Below are 20,544 nucleotides of genomic sequence, written 5' to 3'. Positions count from 1 at the left end.
GAATTATGCACATGGGCCTGGCTGACTAGTGTAGCCTTTCCTCTCTGGAGGGGTCTTAGTCTATGCAGTGTTAATTAGGGCTTGTCTGAATTCCCATTGGCATTAACTTTATTTCCTTCGGCCAAGAGAAAATCCATCTCAGTGGAGAGGCAGAGAGAGGGTGAGAGAGAGAGAGAGAGAGAGAGAGAGAGAGAGAGAGAGAGAGAGAGAGAGAGAGAGAGAGAGAGACAGAGAGAGAGAGACAGAGAGAGAGAGAGAGAGAATGAGAGAGAATGAGAGAGAGAATGAGATGATGAGAGAGAGAGAGAGGGAGAGAGAGAGAGAGGGAGAATGAGAGAGAAAGAGAGAGAGAATGAGAGAGTGAATGAGAGAGTGAATGAGAGAATGAGAGAATGAGAGAGTGAATGAGATTGAGAGAGAGAGAGACAGACAGAGAGACAGAGAGACATAGAGACATAGAATCTTCTTAGTCTCCAGATTTACTATTGTCCAATTACTCCTCTATGACTGAAGCCAAGGTCTCAACAGTAGGCTATCTGCTCCAGTCCCCAACCCTGACAAAGAGCCCCAGACTTTCCTTATTCCTTTTGTTCTCATGGTTTAGCTGCATATCTAGAAAGGCTGAGGCTGACACTCACAAATTGATGATGCTTTAAGGTTTACAGTCCCCCCTCCCCCATTACCTCCTTGTGAGGTTGACAGTGTGAAAGAGGATTGACAGTCAGGTCACCACTCATGCACTGCTTCTTGTCTTGCTGCTTGCTTTCCCTCTGGCTTTTGCATGCTTTCCCAATTCCTCTTTCAAATTAGTGTTTTTATGCCCATTTTGCAGATGAGAAAATTCTGATTCTGGGAGGTCAAAGGGTTTTCACAGCAACCAGGACGGGACAGATGTAGAATTGGAATATAGATCTCTTTTGACTCTGGGTTCCTTTTCCTTAGGTCAGACTGCTGAAGAATTGTATTCCCCAGAGGCTGGAGTAAGCCCAGGCTATATTGTAGGGCTAGAAAGGGAGGACCCTTTGCTTTCCATGCAGAGCTGATGAAGGGGAAATTGCAAAGCACACAGTGTTTCTCTGGTCCCTTTCCTTCTCTCTCCTTTGAACTCTGCTTTCCTGGCCTTCTCTGCCCAGCTCAGGAGATCCTTCTCTCTCCTTCCCCTCCCATCTGCCTATCTGTATCCTCAGAATCCAGTGACTGACAGCTCTAAGATCTGGCTTTCAGTCCGCTGTTAGGGAAAGTATTAGCTGGAGAGGCTTAACACCTCCCAGGGGGTATTTGCATTTTAAAAGAGGACTCTGGGAAAAGTGAAAGAGCCTTCTAGACACAAAGGAATGAAGCTCGGCCTTTGGGCTGGCGAGAGGCTATTAGTCTACGGAAATGAGCCGCCTGGCGCTCAGCCTTTGTCCAGGTGAGTAGGAGGTAGCAGCCCCTCCACACCTCTGGATTCTGCATTTGGGGGGGTGGGGGGAGGGAGGCCAGCTTCCCCTTCAGCACTTGGCTTGCTTTAATTTGGCGCCCATCAGGGAAATGTGCCCAAAGCTGCCTGGCCTCAATTAGGACCTCCCTTCCTCTACCCATGAAATGGGTTTGTGCTTTCCCAAGAGAGCAGACCTTCTAGCTGGTGGATGCCCATAGAAAGGCCACAGCCTTTGGGTCTTTATACTTGAGAGCAGGGATTCTTAACTTAAGATACACGAACTTTAAAAAAATATATTCCGATAACTCAACATAATTGTATTTAAAAAAATGTTTTTTAGACCCCTTCCTTCTGTCTTAGTATCAGTTCTAAGACAGAAGAGGGACAAGGGCTAGGCATTTGGGGTTAAGTGACTTGCCCAGGGTCACACAGTTAGAAAGTGTCTGAATTAAGATTTGAACCCAGGTCCCCCAGAGTCCAGTTCATTGTATACTTAGCTGCTTCTAGAGTTTATCTTTTGCATTAACTATCATATTATCTTTGAGACATAAGTAGGATACAGTAGTACCATCTACAATTAAAGCGTGACATCCAAGATATCTGTTGCTCAGAATGGCTTGGAAATGAATGATTTGTCCAAGATATATGATAGAATTAGTCAGTCAATAAGCATTTATAAAGCACATACTATGTGCTAGGCAGGCTCTGTGCTAATTGCTGGTGGAATATACATTTTGCCAAAGCCTAAGGAGAGAGAAAGGCTTTGAATTCAAGTCCACCCTCTAATCTGTTGTCTTGCCATTATGGATTACATTTATATAGCACCTACTATGCACCAGGGACTGTGCTAAACACTATAAGTATCATCTCATTTGACCTCCACAACAACCTTGGGACTGTTATTATCCCCATTTTATAGTTGAGAAAATGAAAACAAAGAAAAAATTATGTGACTTACCTAGAGTCACACAGCTTAAACTCTATTCTCCCAAAACTCAGCTCCAGCACTCTATTCATTGCACCACTAGCAAGCCAACAATAGATGGAAGCCTGTTTAGACAGGGGGGATATAAAGACAAAAATGAAGCACTCAGGGGGCAGCTAGGTGGCTCAGTGGATTGAGAGCCAGACCTACAGATGGAAGGTCCTGGGTTCAAATTTGACCTCAGATACTTCTAGCTGTGTGACTTTTGGAAAGTTACTTAACCATTATTACCTAGTCCTTACCACTCTTCTTCCTTGGAACCAATATGGAAGACAGATTCTAAGAAGGAAGGTAAGGGATATTAAAAAATAAGAAGGAAACAATCCCTGTTCTCAAAGAGCTCACATTCTATTGGGAGAGACAGCATGCATATAAATATGTATAAGATATACAAAAGTAAATAAAAGGTATTTTTTTGAGAGGATGGTAACTCTTGAAGAATCAAGAAAAGCTTGTAGGCAATGGCAGTTGAGTCAGAGATACAGACATAGAAATTGTGTTCAATATCAGAAATAGAGACAAACTTGACACTATCCTTGTTTTTGAGAAGCTTCTACTTTATTGGGAAGAAACATATCCATTTGAAAATGTGCAAAATAAATTCTGGGTAATCTTTTGAGGAGGCCCTTGTACTTGGAAGGGTGATGGATGAACGCAAGTATGAGGTGGTAGTCGAGCCAACGTTTGACAGAAGCTATTGTTCCTTCTTTGTTTTTTTGAAGAGGGTCAGTGATATCATGAGGTGATATTTTTTTAACTGAAAATTTTTATTTAATTAATTAATTGAGAATATTTTTCCATGGTTACATGATTCATGTTCTTTCCCTCCCCTCCCAACATGCAATTTCACTGGGTTTTACATGTGTCATTGATGAAGACCTATTTCCATAGTATTGATAATTGATATTGATAATCATATCCCCATCAACCCATGTGATTAAGCAGTTGTTTTCCTTCTGTATTTTTACTTATGGAGTGATATCTTAACTTGCACAAAAATTAGATTTAAGTGAGGCGGAGTTGCACAAAGTTGTCAGCCTCACTCTCTCTTCCAGAGTCCAGAGCTCCTGAAGTCCAGTGACGAGAGAAAACTGGGCAAATGATCCATGCAGTGGATCTCTTTGGTATCTGATGTCTGACCAAGCTCAAAGAACCCCACAGTGCTTCCTTTAGCTGCTTTCATGACCATTGGAGCAAATTTTTCTCATTTGCCCATTATATATTCCTGGGTGTAGACATCTCTCTAATTTTCCAGGGTTTCAGGACTATCAGTTTCCCTCAACCTGAAAGAGCCAGTCTGCTGAAATAGTTTTATTGGCTTGTTAACAGTTTCTTGCAGCCCTAAATGAGGAAAGGTAGGTGGACCCCAAAGGTGGATGAGCAGCCCTGAAATGGACTTTTCAAGCCCCCACAAGACCAGAGGTGATGGTCCTTCCTGAGCAGCCCATAAACCTTAGACAGAACTTAGGGACCAAGAGGGGGAAGTAAGGAGAAAAGGCAATCTAGAGAGGGAGAACAGTGTATGAAAGGAAGGAAGGAGAGAAATGGAATAAATGCTGTGTGCGACTCTAGATTGTTTGGAATGAATAGTGCCTGAAGGAGAGTGATGTGTGATAAACCTGGGAAAGGGGGTTGGAACCAGATTAAGAAAGGATTTAATTGCCAAGCAGAGAAGTTTCTCTTTGATCCTAGTGGCATAGCTAGACGTGGTCTTAGAAGTTCCTATCACTTTAGCAACCCTTACCTTCTTTCTAGAGGGTATTGGTTCCTAGGCAGAAGAGCAATAAAGGTTAGGAAATTGTGGTTAAGTGACTTACCCAGGGTCACTCAGGAAGTGTCTGAAGATAGATTTGAACTCAGGATCTCCCATTTAAGTAGACTTGGTTCTCTTCCCACTGAATCGCCTAGCTGCCCCTACTTTGGCAACGTTGTCAAGATGAATTAGAGAAGGGAGAGACTTAAAGAAGGAAGACTATTTAGGAGAAATGCTTAATTTTCAAGCAGCTCTGATAAGACATTGAGTTCAAAATCTTCTATTCTGTGACTTTTGTCCATTGGTCTTAGGTCTTCTTTCTTAAGGTACTCCAAAGGAGCTTATTTAATTTTTCTTCTTGAGAGTTCCCATTTTTGAAGATAACTATTATCCCTCTTCTAAGTCTTCTCTTTTCTATATAAACTATAAGATATTCCTTCAATCTTTCCTTCTATGCCCCAACTGCTTGACACCTTACCCATCTGTTCACTTTCTTATGGTCATATTATATATTTTTTGCTAATGTCTTTCTTAAAAACAGTACTCTCAGAACTCCACTTCGTAATCCAAGTGACTAGTTCATAGTACAGTCAGACCACTACCCCTCCAAATGGTGTTGTTGTTGAGTAACTTCATTTACGTCCAAATCTTTGGGAGCCAATTTGTGTTTTTCTTTGAAAAGATATCAGACTGGTTTGTCATTTCCTTCTCCAGCTTATTTTACAGATAAAGAAACTGAAACAAATGGGGTTAAGTGACTTTCCCCAGAATCATCCAATTAGGAAATGTCTGAGACAGGATTTGAATTCAGGTCTGCTTGATACCAGGTCTGGTGTTTTATCCACTGTGCCACTTAGCTGGCCTTTTTTTTTTGATGGTATTATTATTATTGTTACTATTACTATTTTATAGCCAAGGAAAAAAGAGCACAAGAAGTAGCAAAATAAACTGAGGTAACAATAGGGCTGAGCTATTCTGCTATTTAACAGCACATACCATAATCAAAGTCAATATTTTCCAAAGTATGCTCTGATCTAATACCAAGATTATCCCATGACTTAGTACCTTCATGTGTCATCATTGGAGCCAGGAAGAAATAAACTCAAGTTTGGTTTCAGCATTTGATAAATAGTTTTATGAGAAGTGGGCAAGACACTTAACCTCTCTCAACCTTAGTTTCCTCATCTGTAAAAAGGTAACAGGTTTTTGTGATGATCAATTTTATTCAATTTAATAAACATTTATTAAGTGTCAATTATGTGTCAGGCATTGTGTTATGTGCTAGAGATACCAAAAGAGGCAAAAGACAGTTCCTGCTCTCATGAAACTTATCATCTAATAGGAGAGCCAACATGCGAACAAATATATACAAAGCAAGTTATCTAAGGATACTTAGGAAATAAATAATAGAGGGAAGGAAGGCAGTGGGATTAAGAAGGTTTGGGGATGTCTTCCCGAAAGAGGTAGAATTTTAATTGGGACTTAGTGGAAGCCAGAGAGATAAGTAGTTGGAGTAGAGGAGGGAGGTCAAATGACATCAAATGGGATAATACATATAAAATGCTTTGCAAACTTTAGCGCACTATAAATGCTAGTTATTATTAATTATTATTATTAATGTGTAACTGAAATGGTCAATAGGATTTGTGGTTAACATACATTTAGAAACACACTCAGATTTTTACTATATTTGTTAATGGACCATCCCATAGTAAACAACAAAAAAGAATGGACTTCTAAAGTGGACAAATTCCAGCTGAGTAATTACATTTTGCCTAATTAAAAATTCCTTCTCTAATTTCAACTACTGTATGTAGATGATGTTCTTTACCTTCTGTCCTAAATTGTTGCTTACTGTGGTTTCATGCTGCTAAATTCTTTATTGGATTTCACCCTGGAGGTGGTTGTGTTTTGGTAATGTTTGAAATGATTCTGTGTGTAAAATATGTAAATATTTGTACTTAATGTCTTTGGTTCTATTCTAAATTAAAATGAATAAATACACTATTGTCACTACCATTTCCATGACAGTTCCCACATCCTCAGGACTCTAACTGAATGAAGACTGGAGATTGGACATGCAGTTGTAATTATTTATTAATCATACATTTCATATTCCCTATGCTGCCATAAAATGTCTGAGGAGACATGCCGCTAAGAATAAACTTGCTCAGCATTGCAGTACAATGCAGACAATTTTCCATAGAGAGAAAGAAAAGGGAAAAAAAAAAACATTTCCTCCCTTGTGCAAAGCAAAAAGCTAACTATTTTGCCACTTTTGAGCTAAGAAGTAATTAGCAGTGTGGGAAGGGGGGGGGCAAAGATATCAAGAATTTGAAAAATATGCTCCCACAAGTGTACTGATATTTCCATTTTGTATTTATCTGTAATCCTGCACATTTCATGAATTTTCTTGGCTTGTGTCACAACCTTTACAATATGAAAATGTATTTCTTGTCCACACTGAATACAATCACTTAAAAAAAAAGGTAACATTTCTCATATTTTCTAGAGACAGATCATAATTGTCATAGTTTTATATAAAAAAGAAAAAACACCCAGAACCAATTAGATATGCATGTTAATTTCTTCTTGAAAGATAGTTTAATTTGAATTTCCTTCCTTCTACTGTAACTAAGCTCCATGAGTAATTCTTTTGAATTCCAAAGCACAAGGCTAAATTCTAGTAATGCTAATGGCCAATGAGTATGTCTTAATGGATAATTCCTTGGAATTAAGATCCTAGAATTAAAGCAATTAAGGTTAGAATGAACTTCAGGGTCACACAGTCATTAAAATGAACCCCTTTAAGTGATAATCTAATTTAATCTTTAAAATGTTTAGGGAAAGAACATATGTAACCTTCCTAGAGAAATGGTTTCAGAGTTTAACTCACCTAAAAGTGGAATATACAACCCATTATTTAACATAATTACTTTTTTTTCTTGCAGATGAGATGACTATTTTGTTACCTAGTTCAGTGTACCGTTTTTATCTTGTGTGACTAGAAATTTATCATCATCTGTACATGAACCATATCCCCTCTAAAGTCTGAGAATTGGAAGAGATTACAGAGATCAGCCGTTCTGGCCTTTTGCCTCATGTAGAAATCCCTTTTAGAAGTCTTTGACTATTTAAAGCCTGCCTGCCTGCTTAGTCATTTTTGTGAGATCGTAGTAATCAAGTTACCTTCTAAATGTTTAGAATGGAGGGCAGAATAACCCAACTATTCTATATTTGGCTGCAGCCTGGACAACAGGTCACAAGAAACTGAGCTTTAAAATGAGATATGTGATGGTTCAAGGAGGTGGTCTATTTAATAGCATTTGACCATCACTGATTCCAAAGTGACTTATCCCTTGAAAAGCGACCCATCTTCCCCAAACAGGAGAACTCGTTTAGAACTGCAGAAGATTCAATAATTCCTCTAATTTTCAAAGGACTTTAATATGTGATTTGATTTTATTGGAAGTAATCAATGGGGCTTAAAAGATAGAAATATCTTTATTTTCTACTTTCTTCTTTCTGTTTTTGGTTGACAGAAAAAGTCTTTTTTAGTTCTGCTCTTGATCTCTCCTTCCTGTTGGGAAGGAAGGACTTTGATAGGGAATGGAGGTGGAAAAGGGCAGCATTGAAAGGAAGACAAATAGAATAATAAAAGACTTCAGCATTATGTCTTATGCAGAACAGTTGAAGGAATTGAGAATGTCTAGCCTAAAGGAGAAAAAAGATTTAGTAGTACTGTATTAGGGCATAATAGCTGTTTCAAATATTTGGAATTCTGACACATAGGAAGAGGAATTAGTCTTGTTTTTCTTGGTTGCTCAGTGCATTACTAGGAGAAATGGATAAAACTTGCAAAGAAGCAAATTTACATTTAATGAATATTGTCCCAATATCTTACCTCAGTTTTTTAGTCATTTAAGTCTAAAGATTATGGGATACTCCTTTTAATAGCAATCTTCCTAATAATTAGAGCTATGTAAAATGGAATGTTCAAGCAAAGGTTAAATGTCAGTTTGTTGAAATAGTCTTTTTAAAATTTCAATTAAATTGTATTATAATAAAATAGATCTGATCATATTGTCTCCATGTATTTTTAAAGGATATTTTATTTTAGAAATTATGTTTAATAACAATTTTCCACATACATTTTCTGAAGTTATGAGATTTAAATTGTCTCCCATTCTTATTTTTTCTCCTCCCTCTTGGAGATGATAAGAAATTTGATAAGGATTATGTATGTATTATCATGCAAAATATATTTCCCATATTGTTCACTGTTGTAAGAGAATACTCATATAAAACCAAACCCCAAAATGAAAACACAAATAAACTGAAGTGAAAAATGGGATGTCTTAATCTGCATTTTGACTCCAACAATTTTTTCTCTGGAGGTGGAGAACATTCTTTGTCATAAGTCCCACAGAATTGTCCTGGATCATTGTATTGTTGATAATAGCAAAATCTATCACATTGACATTCCACAATGTTGCTGTTCTTGTGTACAATGCTCTCCTGGTTCTGCTTATTCCACTGTGTGTTAGTTCATGAAGTTCCTTCCAGCTGTTTCTGAAATCATTCTGTTCATCACTGACTATAGCACAATAGTATTCCATCACCATCAGGTACTATAATTTGTTCAGTCATTTCCCAATTGATAGACATCCCTTCAATTTCCAATTCTTTGCCACACAATAAAGGCTACTATAAATATTTTTGTACAAGTAGGTCTTTTTTCCTTTTCTTTTTTAATCTCTTGGGAAATAGACCCAATAGTGGTATTACTGGATCAAAGGTTATGCCGTTTTATAGTCGTTTGGGCAGAGTTTGTTGAAATATTCTATAGGTAATTTTTGTTCATTCATATAATGTTAACTAATTGGATTTTGGCCTCTGAGGTACTTTCTCAAAGATTAACGATAATAATAGCTAACATTTATATGGTGTTTACTATGTGTTAGGTGCTGTGCTAAGCACTGTATAATTATCTCTTTTGATCTTTACAAGAACCCTGGGATGTTATTATTCCCATTTTACAGATAGAGGAAATTGAGGCAAGTGGCAATCAATTGACTTGCCTAGGGTCACCCAGCTAGTCAGTGTCTGAGACTGTATTTGAGCTTAGGTGTTTCTGATTCTATGCCCAGAACTCTGGGAATTATGGCACCATCTGGCTTCCAGATTTCTAAAGGAACCATATTCTCTTTCTGGACTTTCTTTTCTGGTAGGAATGATGGCAAACTTCAGCTTGATTCTTCTATTCATTTTTGGTCTTGTTCATGATTGCATTGGAAGCTCCTCTGATCCAATGCAAGATAACTATTGGGAGCCCATTTACATCTTTCTTTAAGGAAGACATGTGTGTCATATATTTTAGGATTATTGTAAATGCTTCTACTTATACCATATAGGAATGATTTTTGATGCTTCTGTATGTTTCCATAGAGTCAAGAATTTTCCACATAATTCATGGACTTGATATTCACCAATAAATATCTTTTCCTGACGTAAAACTATGTATTTCTTTGGTTTGGTTCAGCTTGTCAGGCAACTTATTGGCTATTCATGAAATAAAGATCTCAAGGGCACTTAATAGACTCCGGATGTTGTCTTACTATTCAGTGAATATGACAAAAACAATGGGAATAGTAAATGTCAGAGACTGGGGTATGCTAGGCACACGTATTCAGTTGGAGCTATGAATTGGTCTAACCATTTTAGATTTAATTTTGTGATTATGTATAAAAGTGACAAAGCTCTTCACATCCTTTATCTCAGTTCTAGAATTAAAATGAAAGGCTAACCCCGCCCCCTCAAATATCCATTATATATCACAATTATCAACTTTTTTGTTTTTGTTTTTGATGAAAGCACAATTAGAAACAAAATGGGTTTCTTTAGGTTTGTTATAATAATAGATTATTATTATGTAGTAAGACATATCAAATTTGAGATATCCAGAGAGTAGTAGTAGTAGTAGTCTCTCGGTGACCGAGAATGACAATTGTCTTTGTGCAGTTTCATCTACGGTGTACCCTCATGTGGCTTTGAAGTCCAAAGACTGAGGCACACAGTTCGTGGCACATGGGGCCTGGAACGCCAGTTGTTACGGGAGGTGCGGCTGTGGCGTGGTGTCGGTGTTCACGCTCAGCGGCAAGACCTCATGTCGCTCATCTTCAAAGGTGGCGGCGGCATGGTTAATGTGGGTTCGCCAGCTGCTTCTGTCAGAGGCAGTGAGTTCTAGTTGCTTTGGTGTAATGCCATCCCACTTCAAGTTGGGCTTTAGCTGGTCCTTGAATCTTTTCTTTGGTCGGCCTTGTTTCCTGAGTCCAGCTGACAGTTCACCATAGAATACCTGTCTTGGTATTCGCTGTAGGTCCATGCGGATGACGTGTCCAGACCATCGTAGCTGGGTTTGGAGGACTTCGATGCTGGTGGAGTTGGCTCTGTCGAGGACTTCCTGATTGGTGATTCGGTCCTGCCATCGGATCCTCATGATTGACCGGAGGGAGCGTTGGTGGAATTGCTCCAGCTGCTTCATGTGCTTCCTGTACAGTGTCCATGTCTCACAACCATACAGGAGCGAGCTGAGGACCACTGCGTTGTACACTTTGAGCTTCGTCGCAGTGCTTACACCGCTGTGTTGGAGGACTTTGGAGCGCAGCCGCCCGAGTGCCTGGCTGGCCTTTTAGATCCTGGCATTGATCTCGTGGTCTAGGGACCCATCATTGGCGATGGTGCTGCCCAGGGACTTGAAAGTGTTGACATTAGAAAGCTGTGAGCCGTCAATTGTAATGCACGGCTGGTTCGTTGGCCTCCCTGGTGCAGGTTGGAACAGCACCTCTGTTTTGCTGAGGCTGATAATCAGGCCAAACAGTTTTGTTGCGGTGGAGAACCTGCCCACGATGGTTTGGAGATGATTTTCTTGATGGGCCATGACAGCATAGTCATCTGCGAAGAGAGCTTCCAGGATGAGTCTCTCTGTTGTCTTTGTTATTGCAGTCAGGCGGCGAAGGTCAAATAGTGAGCCATACAGTCGGTATTTGATGTAGACGCCCAGGTCTAGATCCATCACCGCATGTTGTAACACTTGGGTGAAAAATAGGTTGAATAGTACCGGAGCGAGGACACAGCCTTGTTTCACGCCATTGGAGATGTTGAAGCGATCAGAAGTCTCTCCACCAGATAGGGCTTCCCCTGTCATGTCGACATGAAAGAGCGGGATCAGTTTGATGAATTTTGTTGGGCAACCGAGCTTGCTGAGGATCACCCACAATGCATCCCTGTTCACTGTGTCAAACACCTTTGTCAGGTCTATGAAGACAATGTAGAGACTCAGGTTCTGCTCAAGGCATTTTTCCTGCATTTGCCTCACCGTGAAGACCATGTTGATGGTGCTGCAATCTGGTCGGAAGCCACATTGTGATTCAGGCAGGTTCTGCTCTGAAACAGATGACAGGAGTCTGTTGAGTATAACACAGGCGAGGATCTTTTTGGCAGTGGAGAGTAGTGAGATGCCTCTGTAGTTGTCACAGGTTGATCATGAGCCTTTTTTCTTGTATAGGGCTACGATGGAGGCATCTCTGAGTTCTGGAGGCATGTCTTCCTCTTCCCATATTCTGGTCAGCACTATGTGGAATGCCTGGAGCGCCTTTCCATTTAAGGCCTCGTACACCTCGGTTGGGATCCTGTCTTTACCATGTGCCTTGCCTGCACTCATTTGTTTGATGGCTTTTTGGACTTCCTCTATTGAAGGAGGGACGTTAAGTTGTTCAATGGTGCGGTTTTGGGGGATCTGGTCAAGGGAGCTTTGGTCAACTGAAGAGGGTCGGTTGAGAAGCTGACTGAAGTGTTCTTTCCACCTGTTGCTGATGTCTTTTTTATCTTTTATGAGTGTCACTGTCCGAGGATAGCAAGGGAGTGGTGGTGGGTTTTAATGGCCCATAGACAGTCTTGAGAAATATGGGAAGATCTGTATGATCTGAATAAGAATAAAATAAAGGACCAGGCATGGTGGTGCAGGAGTGTAGCTCCTTCTGTTGAAAAGCCTAAGGCTGGTAAATAGAACAACCTAGGGTTTTCTGTGCTGCTCTCAAGATAGCTTAAGCCAATTAGATGTCCTCAATGAGTTTGGTATCAATATGATAATTTCCTAGGAGTGGAGGGCTACCAAACTTGCCTTAGTATGGACAAACCAGCCCAGACTTGAAAAATGAAGCAAGTCAGATTCTGTATTGATCTTTATTAGGATTGGGTCCATGAGTGGCTGCTGCACTTCTGGCCTGGATGAAATAGGGAGACTTGAGCTTAAACAGACAAATAAAAACAAAAATAATTTAAAAAATAAAATCATATAAACAATTACAATGTAAAGGAAATACCACAAAAAAGCACCCAACTTTAGCAACTGATGAAGCCATGAAAACACTCTCACTTGGGTAGGAGGTACACTGATGAAAAATGTTGAATTTTAAACCACCCATTTTATTGATGGTTTGCTTGTGATTGACCATTAATAAATCCCTTAAAAGATAACATTTTTATATTTGAGCTTTAATTTTAATTTTTACAGTTCAACGTGACAGCCCCCTCACTCTGTCTTGATATTGGATTTTGACTCCTGGTGTTTTGAAGTGCTTTTTAAAGATTGGTTTTCGAAGGAGAGTCAGAGTAGTTTCAGCTTTCACTGCTACTAAGCCACTACTATGCCCCCCTAAAAGACCCATTTTAATATGAAATTTTTATAAGCCAGATTTCTACTATCCTAAAATCATGTAGTTGATTTTTGAGTCCAAGAAAAGTAATTTACATTTATGCCAATTAAATTTGATTTTTGGTTTTATTAGTGGAGAGCTTTTTGACCCTTGATTTTATTAAGATATTGACCCTTTCACTTGTATGGTTGTGTCATGTTTAGACTTGTTAAATAACTTAATTTTATTATAAGGACGATCAGTGACCATATAGTCCAATTTACTCCTTTGTCCTTTTCATGAATTGTCTTCCTTTTCTATCTATTCTAAAAATTCACTCTGATTCATGGTAAGTATACTTTATTTCTTCTTAAGTCACTTTGGGTTCTTCATGGAATTAAGGTTCTTAAAATGCCACATTTGAGTTTTCTCTTTTAATCAATTGCTCTGCTATTACTTTTTTAGATCTTGCCCCCTTAGTCCTTTTTCATATTTCATCTCTCTCTTAGAAGGATCATTCCATAATGGAAATAATGAGTAAAGAAAAATTAATTAAGAGAAGTTTTTCCATTTTTCATAATGTGTTCCAATTCTACCCCATTGCCCTTTCCATGGTCATTCTCTTTCCCATTTGCCATGAAATCTACTTTCTATTCCATGACTACCAATGGTTCTTGTTGTTGGTTTGTCCTAATAATAGTTTTTATTTCTTTTCCCCTGAGAAAGTATGTTGTCCATGGAGGTACAACACTCTTGCAGAGGAACCCTGAAGGTCCCACCATCTATGATAGAATATGTCTCTTCCCCCATGAGATTATTTATAATAGTTTTAGTCTTAAATGTTTTTTTTTTTTTGGTTCTCTTATTGCTCACTTTCTGACCTCTCTTTCTCTCTCTTTGATGACAAATTTACCTTCAGGGGCTTGACTTCAAAACTGTCTCAACTACCTCCAACACTTGCAAATTCAGTTTTCAGCAGCTTGGTCCCTACTCCAAAAGGTTTCCAGGCAAGAGAATTAATCCCAGCTTGATGCCAGTATTTTTGTTCTAGTTTGGTACATCCCCATGCACATACACACTGACACCCTGTCCCAGACCCCTCTGTTCTTTAGTTCTCTGGCTGAGCTCTGCCTCTTGAAGCAAAGAATACTTCTATTTTTGAATACCTTTCTCTCCTCTTTAAGTGTGTAGGCAGAGTTAAACTCTGCTATTTATTGCCACAGAATAGTGAGGTCAGGGCAAGGATAGGATATGATAAGAGACTGAAGCAGTAGCAGGGAAATTTCTTAGTGCAAGGTGTTTGTGGGGTACTGACTGAGGGCAAAAGAAATTCCCATTTTGTTAAGTTCACAAGATTTTCATTATTAGGCTCCTTAGTGCATTGGTCTACAAAGATATAATAGGTATTAAACTTAAAAGTATTTCGTATATACTTGCCCTGCCCCTGGCACCCCCCCTCCCCAGATCTGGTTGTTAAAGTTTTATAAACACCTCCCTGGGAAAATGGTATATTTCTGACAAATCAGAACTTGGACTAAAACTACCAGGACTTCTGATTCTATTTCAAGGGTTCTTTTTTATATTGAAAAAGAAATAAATAATGGTAAGAAAAGGAGTAAATTCTCTGATTGTCATGAGATTCTCTGGAGGGGTCCTGTGCATCCTCCTGACTTTTTAACAATTGTTCAGTGACTAGATATATAGACCAGTAATGGAACTCCAGTACTAGAAATTGCTAGTGTCTTGAATTCCTGGAATTATCTTGGTAGCTATGTAAAAGTAGTCCAAGTTTGGTACAGGCAACTTAAAAATTCAAATATGAATTTATATACTGATAAAATGTTGACTGTCATCACTTCAAGGAATTTCTTTGTGAATTTACTTTTTTATTTTTTAAATGGTTGCCTTGAGTAAATAGTTTGTTAGTTTCTCTTTTAGATGATAAAAATTTCACATGTGTTCTGCTGTTAGAGAATAAATCTTATTCTAGTGTGATCATTTAAAATTCTCCATTAAGTCCACTAATAATGTCTAACAAATATATTCCCTGTATTTCTTCTCACTGGATATTCAGATAGATTTCTATCCATATTCTTAAAATTTGTTTTTTAGAAAAATCATTATTCACTTAAACATACTCTCAAAAGCATTTCTCCAAAAGCAAAAAGCACAACAGAAGAAAAAGATAATTGTGAAACTATAAATCTTTATTTTGTACCACTTGCTTAAAAATACAAGTTCCACATATTACTTTAAAACTTTCCTTAATGCTTCCTTATCCTTAATTTAGCACTTCCTTCTGTTCTCTTTAGTGCATTTAACAGATTTTTCAATGACTTTCTTTTTTTGGCTTCACTATTGCTAACCCTCTTTCACTCCCCACACTGCCATAGTCAACTAAAATGAATTCACATAATGGCCATGTTGACAAATATATCTCTTATTGCATTTGTGTCTGTTATCTGTCAAGAAGTGAATAAGATGCTTTATCTTATGTCCTTTGAAAAGGTGGTTGGTCATTATATTGATCAGAGATTTAAGTCTTCAAAGTTGTTTTTATTTAAAATGTTGAGGTTCTCCCTTCATTCTCAATTAGTCCTAAGGAATCAATATTCTTTGAAACCACTCAATTCTCCATCCCTTAAGCTACAATAATATACCACTACATTCATATAGTACAACTTATTCAACTATTTTCCAAGAGGCAATATAAGGCATCTCCTTAGATTTTAGTCATCTCTCTCCTTCTGTTCTTTCCCCCCCTCTTCTCATCTTCTCTCCCATTCTCTCCTTTCTTTCTCTCTTTTTTTGGGGGGGGGTGGAATTTGATGTATTTATACATCAAAGTATGTATATATGTGTTCAATCTTCCTTTGTATATTTTAGAAAGAGGTTTATTTAGTGCTTGCTCACCCTTCTCCTTCCACATCTTTATATTTTTCTTCTCACAGACCCCAAATATGAGAAATAGTAAGTTCCCTTCCTTATTTTCTAGATAAATATATTCATTTACCCTATATTCTCTTTCTCCTATTCAAACTCTCAGAACAAAACCAAATCTGTCCAAAAGGACTTCTTTTTGCTTATTTAATTCATTCAATAACTTTTGAAGATATTGAAGTTTTGCAGGAACACTTGTTGTTCCTCCTTTTATTAAAATGTTAGCACTATGCCATCATGCAGTTCCTTCCAAATGTGCAATTAAGTTTACTTCATAGGATTTAGATGAATCTTACCATATTTTAAAGATTTTAAAGATGTTTTGTTTTGGAGAATATTATCTATCAAAATTTTCTTTCATGTATGATAGAAGCTGCAAGGTTTTATATGATCTCACCTGTGATTCTTATGGCTAGGAAAATCAATTCTTCATATTTTTTCCTTTAGGGTTGCTTTTAGGAGCTTATTAGTGAATTCTTTCTATTGTCACTTTGCTCTCTACTTTTAATAAATTTGGGAAGTTTTAATTTGTGATTTCTTGAAATATACTATCTAGAATATTTATTACTTTCTAATGAAATCATTGCTTTCTATTTGGGCTATTTTATTTTTTGAAAGTAATGGTTTTCAGAGAGACTTATTATTCCTAAATTATTTTTTACTTCTCTCCTCTGACTGTGAGAATTTATTTTTCATGTCCTTATTCATTCTTATATCAGAACCTTGGAGTAGAAAGGCTCCAATTCCCATCTATTACAGAGAATTCCCCGAGTTGGGGTGGAGGGGTGGTCCCCAAGCACCATTCAGTCTGAAGATTTTTGCATTTCTGTTGTGAGGAATCCCCAAGAATGTTTTCCTTTTTAATAGAATTTGATTAATAAATGAAGGGGAGAAGCATTCTTTTCCTGTGTATGTGTTTTCCATGACATCTGGATGGGGAGGGGTTAGATAGTTTGATGGGAAAAACCTCTTAATTAGCTACCAATGAGATATATTTTGAGATGTTCAAGAGAGGGACTGAATAATGAACCCCTAAAACTCTATTGAGATGCCCATCCAAGCTTTGGGTCATTCAGAGAAGGCCATTCTTTATGATACTTTATTGTGCTGAACCAACCAATAAACTGATGTAATTGATAAATTGATATTTCTTACCTCTAATCAGCCTCTTGTAAATCTTGAAATCTCTCAGACTTGTGAATGTTAAAAATTTCCCCATCGGGGAATTCTTAATTGGAATAAATTCCCTACTGAGAAACATTCCCCATTTTGATGTGAGAACTTGCCAGGATCAGAAATGGGAGGACCTCTACTCCAACTGTACTTAAGACTGCTTTAGGAGAGAAAACTCCTTGCTAAACAATGAAAGTACTTGGACCCATGCTTATAATAAGGCAAGGAGTTCTTTGAGCCAGGCCTGTTTTTAGAATTGATACAATGGGATGCTAGGTACCTAAAAGGGTTGGGCAAGTTTTCTCTTGATGAGATTAGTTGACTCAGCTGTGTTTTCTCTCATTCAGACTTACTGAGGAGATTGGTCGACTTAGCAGGAATTTAGATGGGCAGTCCTTTGGAAAGCGTCTACAGAGATTGGTAGATGTAGGGACTTAGGGGAGGTGACATGAGAGAAAAACCCCTATATAAGAAAAAGCAGAATCTCTTGAAGATATATCCTTTTGGAGGAATTCCTTTTGGAGGATCTCTGAGGACCTCTTGGGAAGAATCTCTTGAGAGAGGCTCTGGAGAAGAGAAGCTCTTGGAGGACAATCTCTAAGGAGGTCTTGCTGGAGCTCCTCTAAGGGGACTCTGTCCCTCTGGAGGCTCTGGAGAGAGGCCTTTTGGAACAGTCTCTGGCTGGAACTCTCTTTGGTGAAGTCAGCTGAGATGGAGATGGCCTGGTGTCACTAGAATCCTTGTTTAGGCAGACCTTGTGGTAAGTGTTAAAAGACTGACTGACTGATTCTCTCTCTTAAGACTCAGGTCTAGGCCATATTGGCTTGAGGCCCTTCATAATTATTCCTTTCCTACTCTTTCTCTCTTTCTCTAATTCCTCATTATATTATTAATTAAAAATCTCTATAAAACCTAGTTGACTTGGGTATTTGAATAATTGGGAATATTTCACTGGCGACGACCTTATATTTGATTTAAAAATCAAGAAACTGTAGTGAAACATTTTCTGCGGTCAAATTTACTCACCCTCTCTTATATCTATCACAATTTATATCTTCCACCATTTTAACTCACTACAGCTTAAGACATCAACCATTTTAAATCTCACACTCTTGGGATAATTTTAATTATAACACAACTTTGACTCTATATTGGTGTAGGTCCTCAGAATCTTACTCCAAGATTTTTGCAATAGTCTGTTGGTTGGTTTCCCTGCCAAAAATCTTTCCCCACTTTAGTCCATCCTACACTCATTGGTCAAAGTGGTCCATCTTCCTAAAGCTCTAGATCTGACTATATCATCTCCTTTCTCAAAAAATAATAGTGGTTCCCTATTACCTCAGAATTAAATATAAAATCCTGTTCTTGGTATTCAAAGCATTTTTTTAGCCTGGCCTCTCCCTAACTTTCCAGTCATCTTTCACTTTGTGTTCCACATCCCTCTGTCCTCCTCATTTCCCTCAACACACACATATTTTGAAACACAGTGAAAACAGCCTCTTTAATGTTTTTTGAAGGAGATACTCCATCTCCAAGCTTTGGACATTTTCATGGTTTGTCTCCCATGTCTAGAATTCTCATCTCTACTACCTGGTTTCCTTCTATTTCCTGGATTCTTTCAGTCTCAGTTAAAATTTGACTTTCTAAAGGAAACCTTTCTAGAACTTTCTAAATTGTAGTGTCTTCCTTCTATTGATTTTTCTAACATATAACATGTTTTTGTCCATAATTGTTTACATGTTCTCACTTCATTAGACTCTCAGGTCTTTGAGGAAGGAGACTGTCTTTTCCCTTTTTTGGTAAATTGAACACTTAAAACAGCCCCTGGCAGATTGTAAGTACTTAATAAATGTTTATTGATTAATTGATTTGCCTTAACTTAGATTCCAGGTCACTTTATTTGAATTTCATATATCTTATGTTTTTGTCTCTTATTTCCAGTCATTTACTTTGTTTGACTATTTCATACTTTTTAAAAACTAACTAATTAATTATTTTATTTGGTCAATTTCAAACATTATTCCTTGGTTACAAAAATCATATTCTATTCCTCCCTCCCTCCCCCCTTCCTGTTGCCAATGTGCAATTCCACTGGGTATTACATGGGTCCTTGATCAGAACCTATTTCCATTATTATGTACTTTCTAATGGAGTCATTGCTTTCTAGTTGCTCTATTCTGATTTTATTGTCTAATTTTTACCTTTTTCTTCTCTAAACCACTTATTCTAATGATTTTTTTTCATAGCTCTAATTTTATTTTTAATCTCTTATTTCTAGATAATTAAATAGTCTTTAATGGGGGAAAAAGCATATATATATACATACACTCATATCCTATCATACTATGGCTATTATATGTATGTTACATACAACACATATGTAATTTTGAATATTTGTGTCATATATTACACAACACATTGTGTAATATATTTGTGTAATATATAATAACATACGTGTGTGCATATGTATACCCCCACATATATTTATTTGTTCTTGTGTGTGTAAAATCTTTTTTGACTTGTTGCAGTTGTTTCTGGGGTTACTTACTCCTTCCTGATCATAATATTTCAATAGCTAAAGAGACTTTTTTCCCCTTTTACTTATCTTTTTTTCACTTTAGTTCCTGAATCAGGATTTTGTTCTAGAGTCAGACTCTGTCCCCTCTTGCAGTTTTAACTGGAGGAGTCAGTTCTGCTTGGTATTGCTTTGGTTTCCTTAATTTCTTGTGCTAACCTCTACCTCCCAGCAATTGGTCCTTGAGATTTTTGAGCTTCAGAGCAGTGAATCTGCTGGGGTCTTTATAATGCTTCAGGACAGAGTGCATGGGGCCTTGGAGACTCTGGTCCTAGACTATCCGGCTCTGAGTTCTGCCTTGCAGATTTGATCATTGTCATTTAGAAATTTTCTAAGACCTAAGAAATCCTGGAGATTTCTGACTCCTCTAGGGATTTCAGACTCTCTGGGACCTTTTCTGGGAGGCTAGCTTCTGTTCTTACAACCTCTGGCTTTGCAAGGCTTTAGAAATTTCTGGCCCTTAGGGTTGGCTAGAAGGCTAGGTTAGTTTCCCCAGACTGGTGTTAATTTTTCTGATGGCCTCCTTTCTTATATAAAACCTCTGGGTTTTAACTGTCTTTATGTACTATTCTATGGTGGAATAATTTCCTTATTGTAGCTTTTCACTGGATTTCTTGATTATTATTTGGTCTGATTTAGATTTTTTTTCAGGTTTTATTTGAATAGGTTTGTGGGAGGGAATCTGGTTGTTCTGCCTCTTTTCTAAGTAGCATTCTTTTTTTTTTTAATCAAACTCTTACCTTCTGTCTTAGTTTAAAGAAGAGTGGCAAGGGCTGGGCAATTAGTGTTAAGTGACTTGCCCAGGATCGCACAACTAGATAGTGTCTGAAATCACATTTGAATCCAGGACCTTCTGACTCCAAGCCCAGCTCCCCATCCACTAAGCCACCTAGCTCTCCTCAGATAGCATATGTAGCTAGAAGCCATGGTATTTTTATAGTCTTCTACCCTGTACAATCCAGCTAAACTGATTTACATACTATTTCCCCCACATAGTATTTT

At 37.9% G+C, this 20,544-nt stretch overlaps 1 pseudogene; it reads left to right on the top strand.

Annotated features, from left to right (window-relative positions):
- Nucleotides 1–1,334: 1,334 nt before the first annotated feature.
- LOC100033017 (ATP-dependent RNA helicase DDX50-like) overlaps nucleotides 1,335–20,544 on the top strand; it is a 48,178-nt pseudogene continuing 28,968 nt past the window's right edge.

The sequence above is a fragment of the Monodelphis domestica genome, chromosome 2, assembly GCF_027887165.1.
Source record: "Monodelphis domestica isolate mMonDom1 chromosome 2, mMonDom1.pri, whole genome shotgun sequence".
NCBI lineage: Eukaryota > Metazoa > Chordata > Mammalia > Didelphimorphia > Didelphidae > Monodelphis > Monodelphis domestica.
The sequence above is the reverse complement of the archived record's forward strand: the minus strand, read 5'-3'. Positions and strand labels throughout refer to the sequence as shown.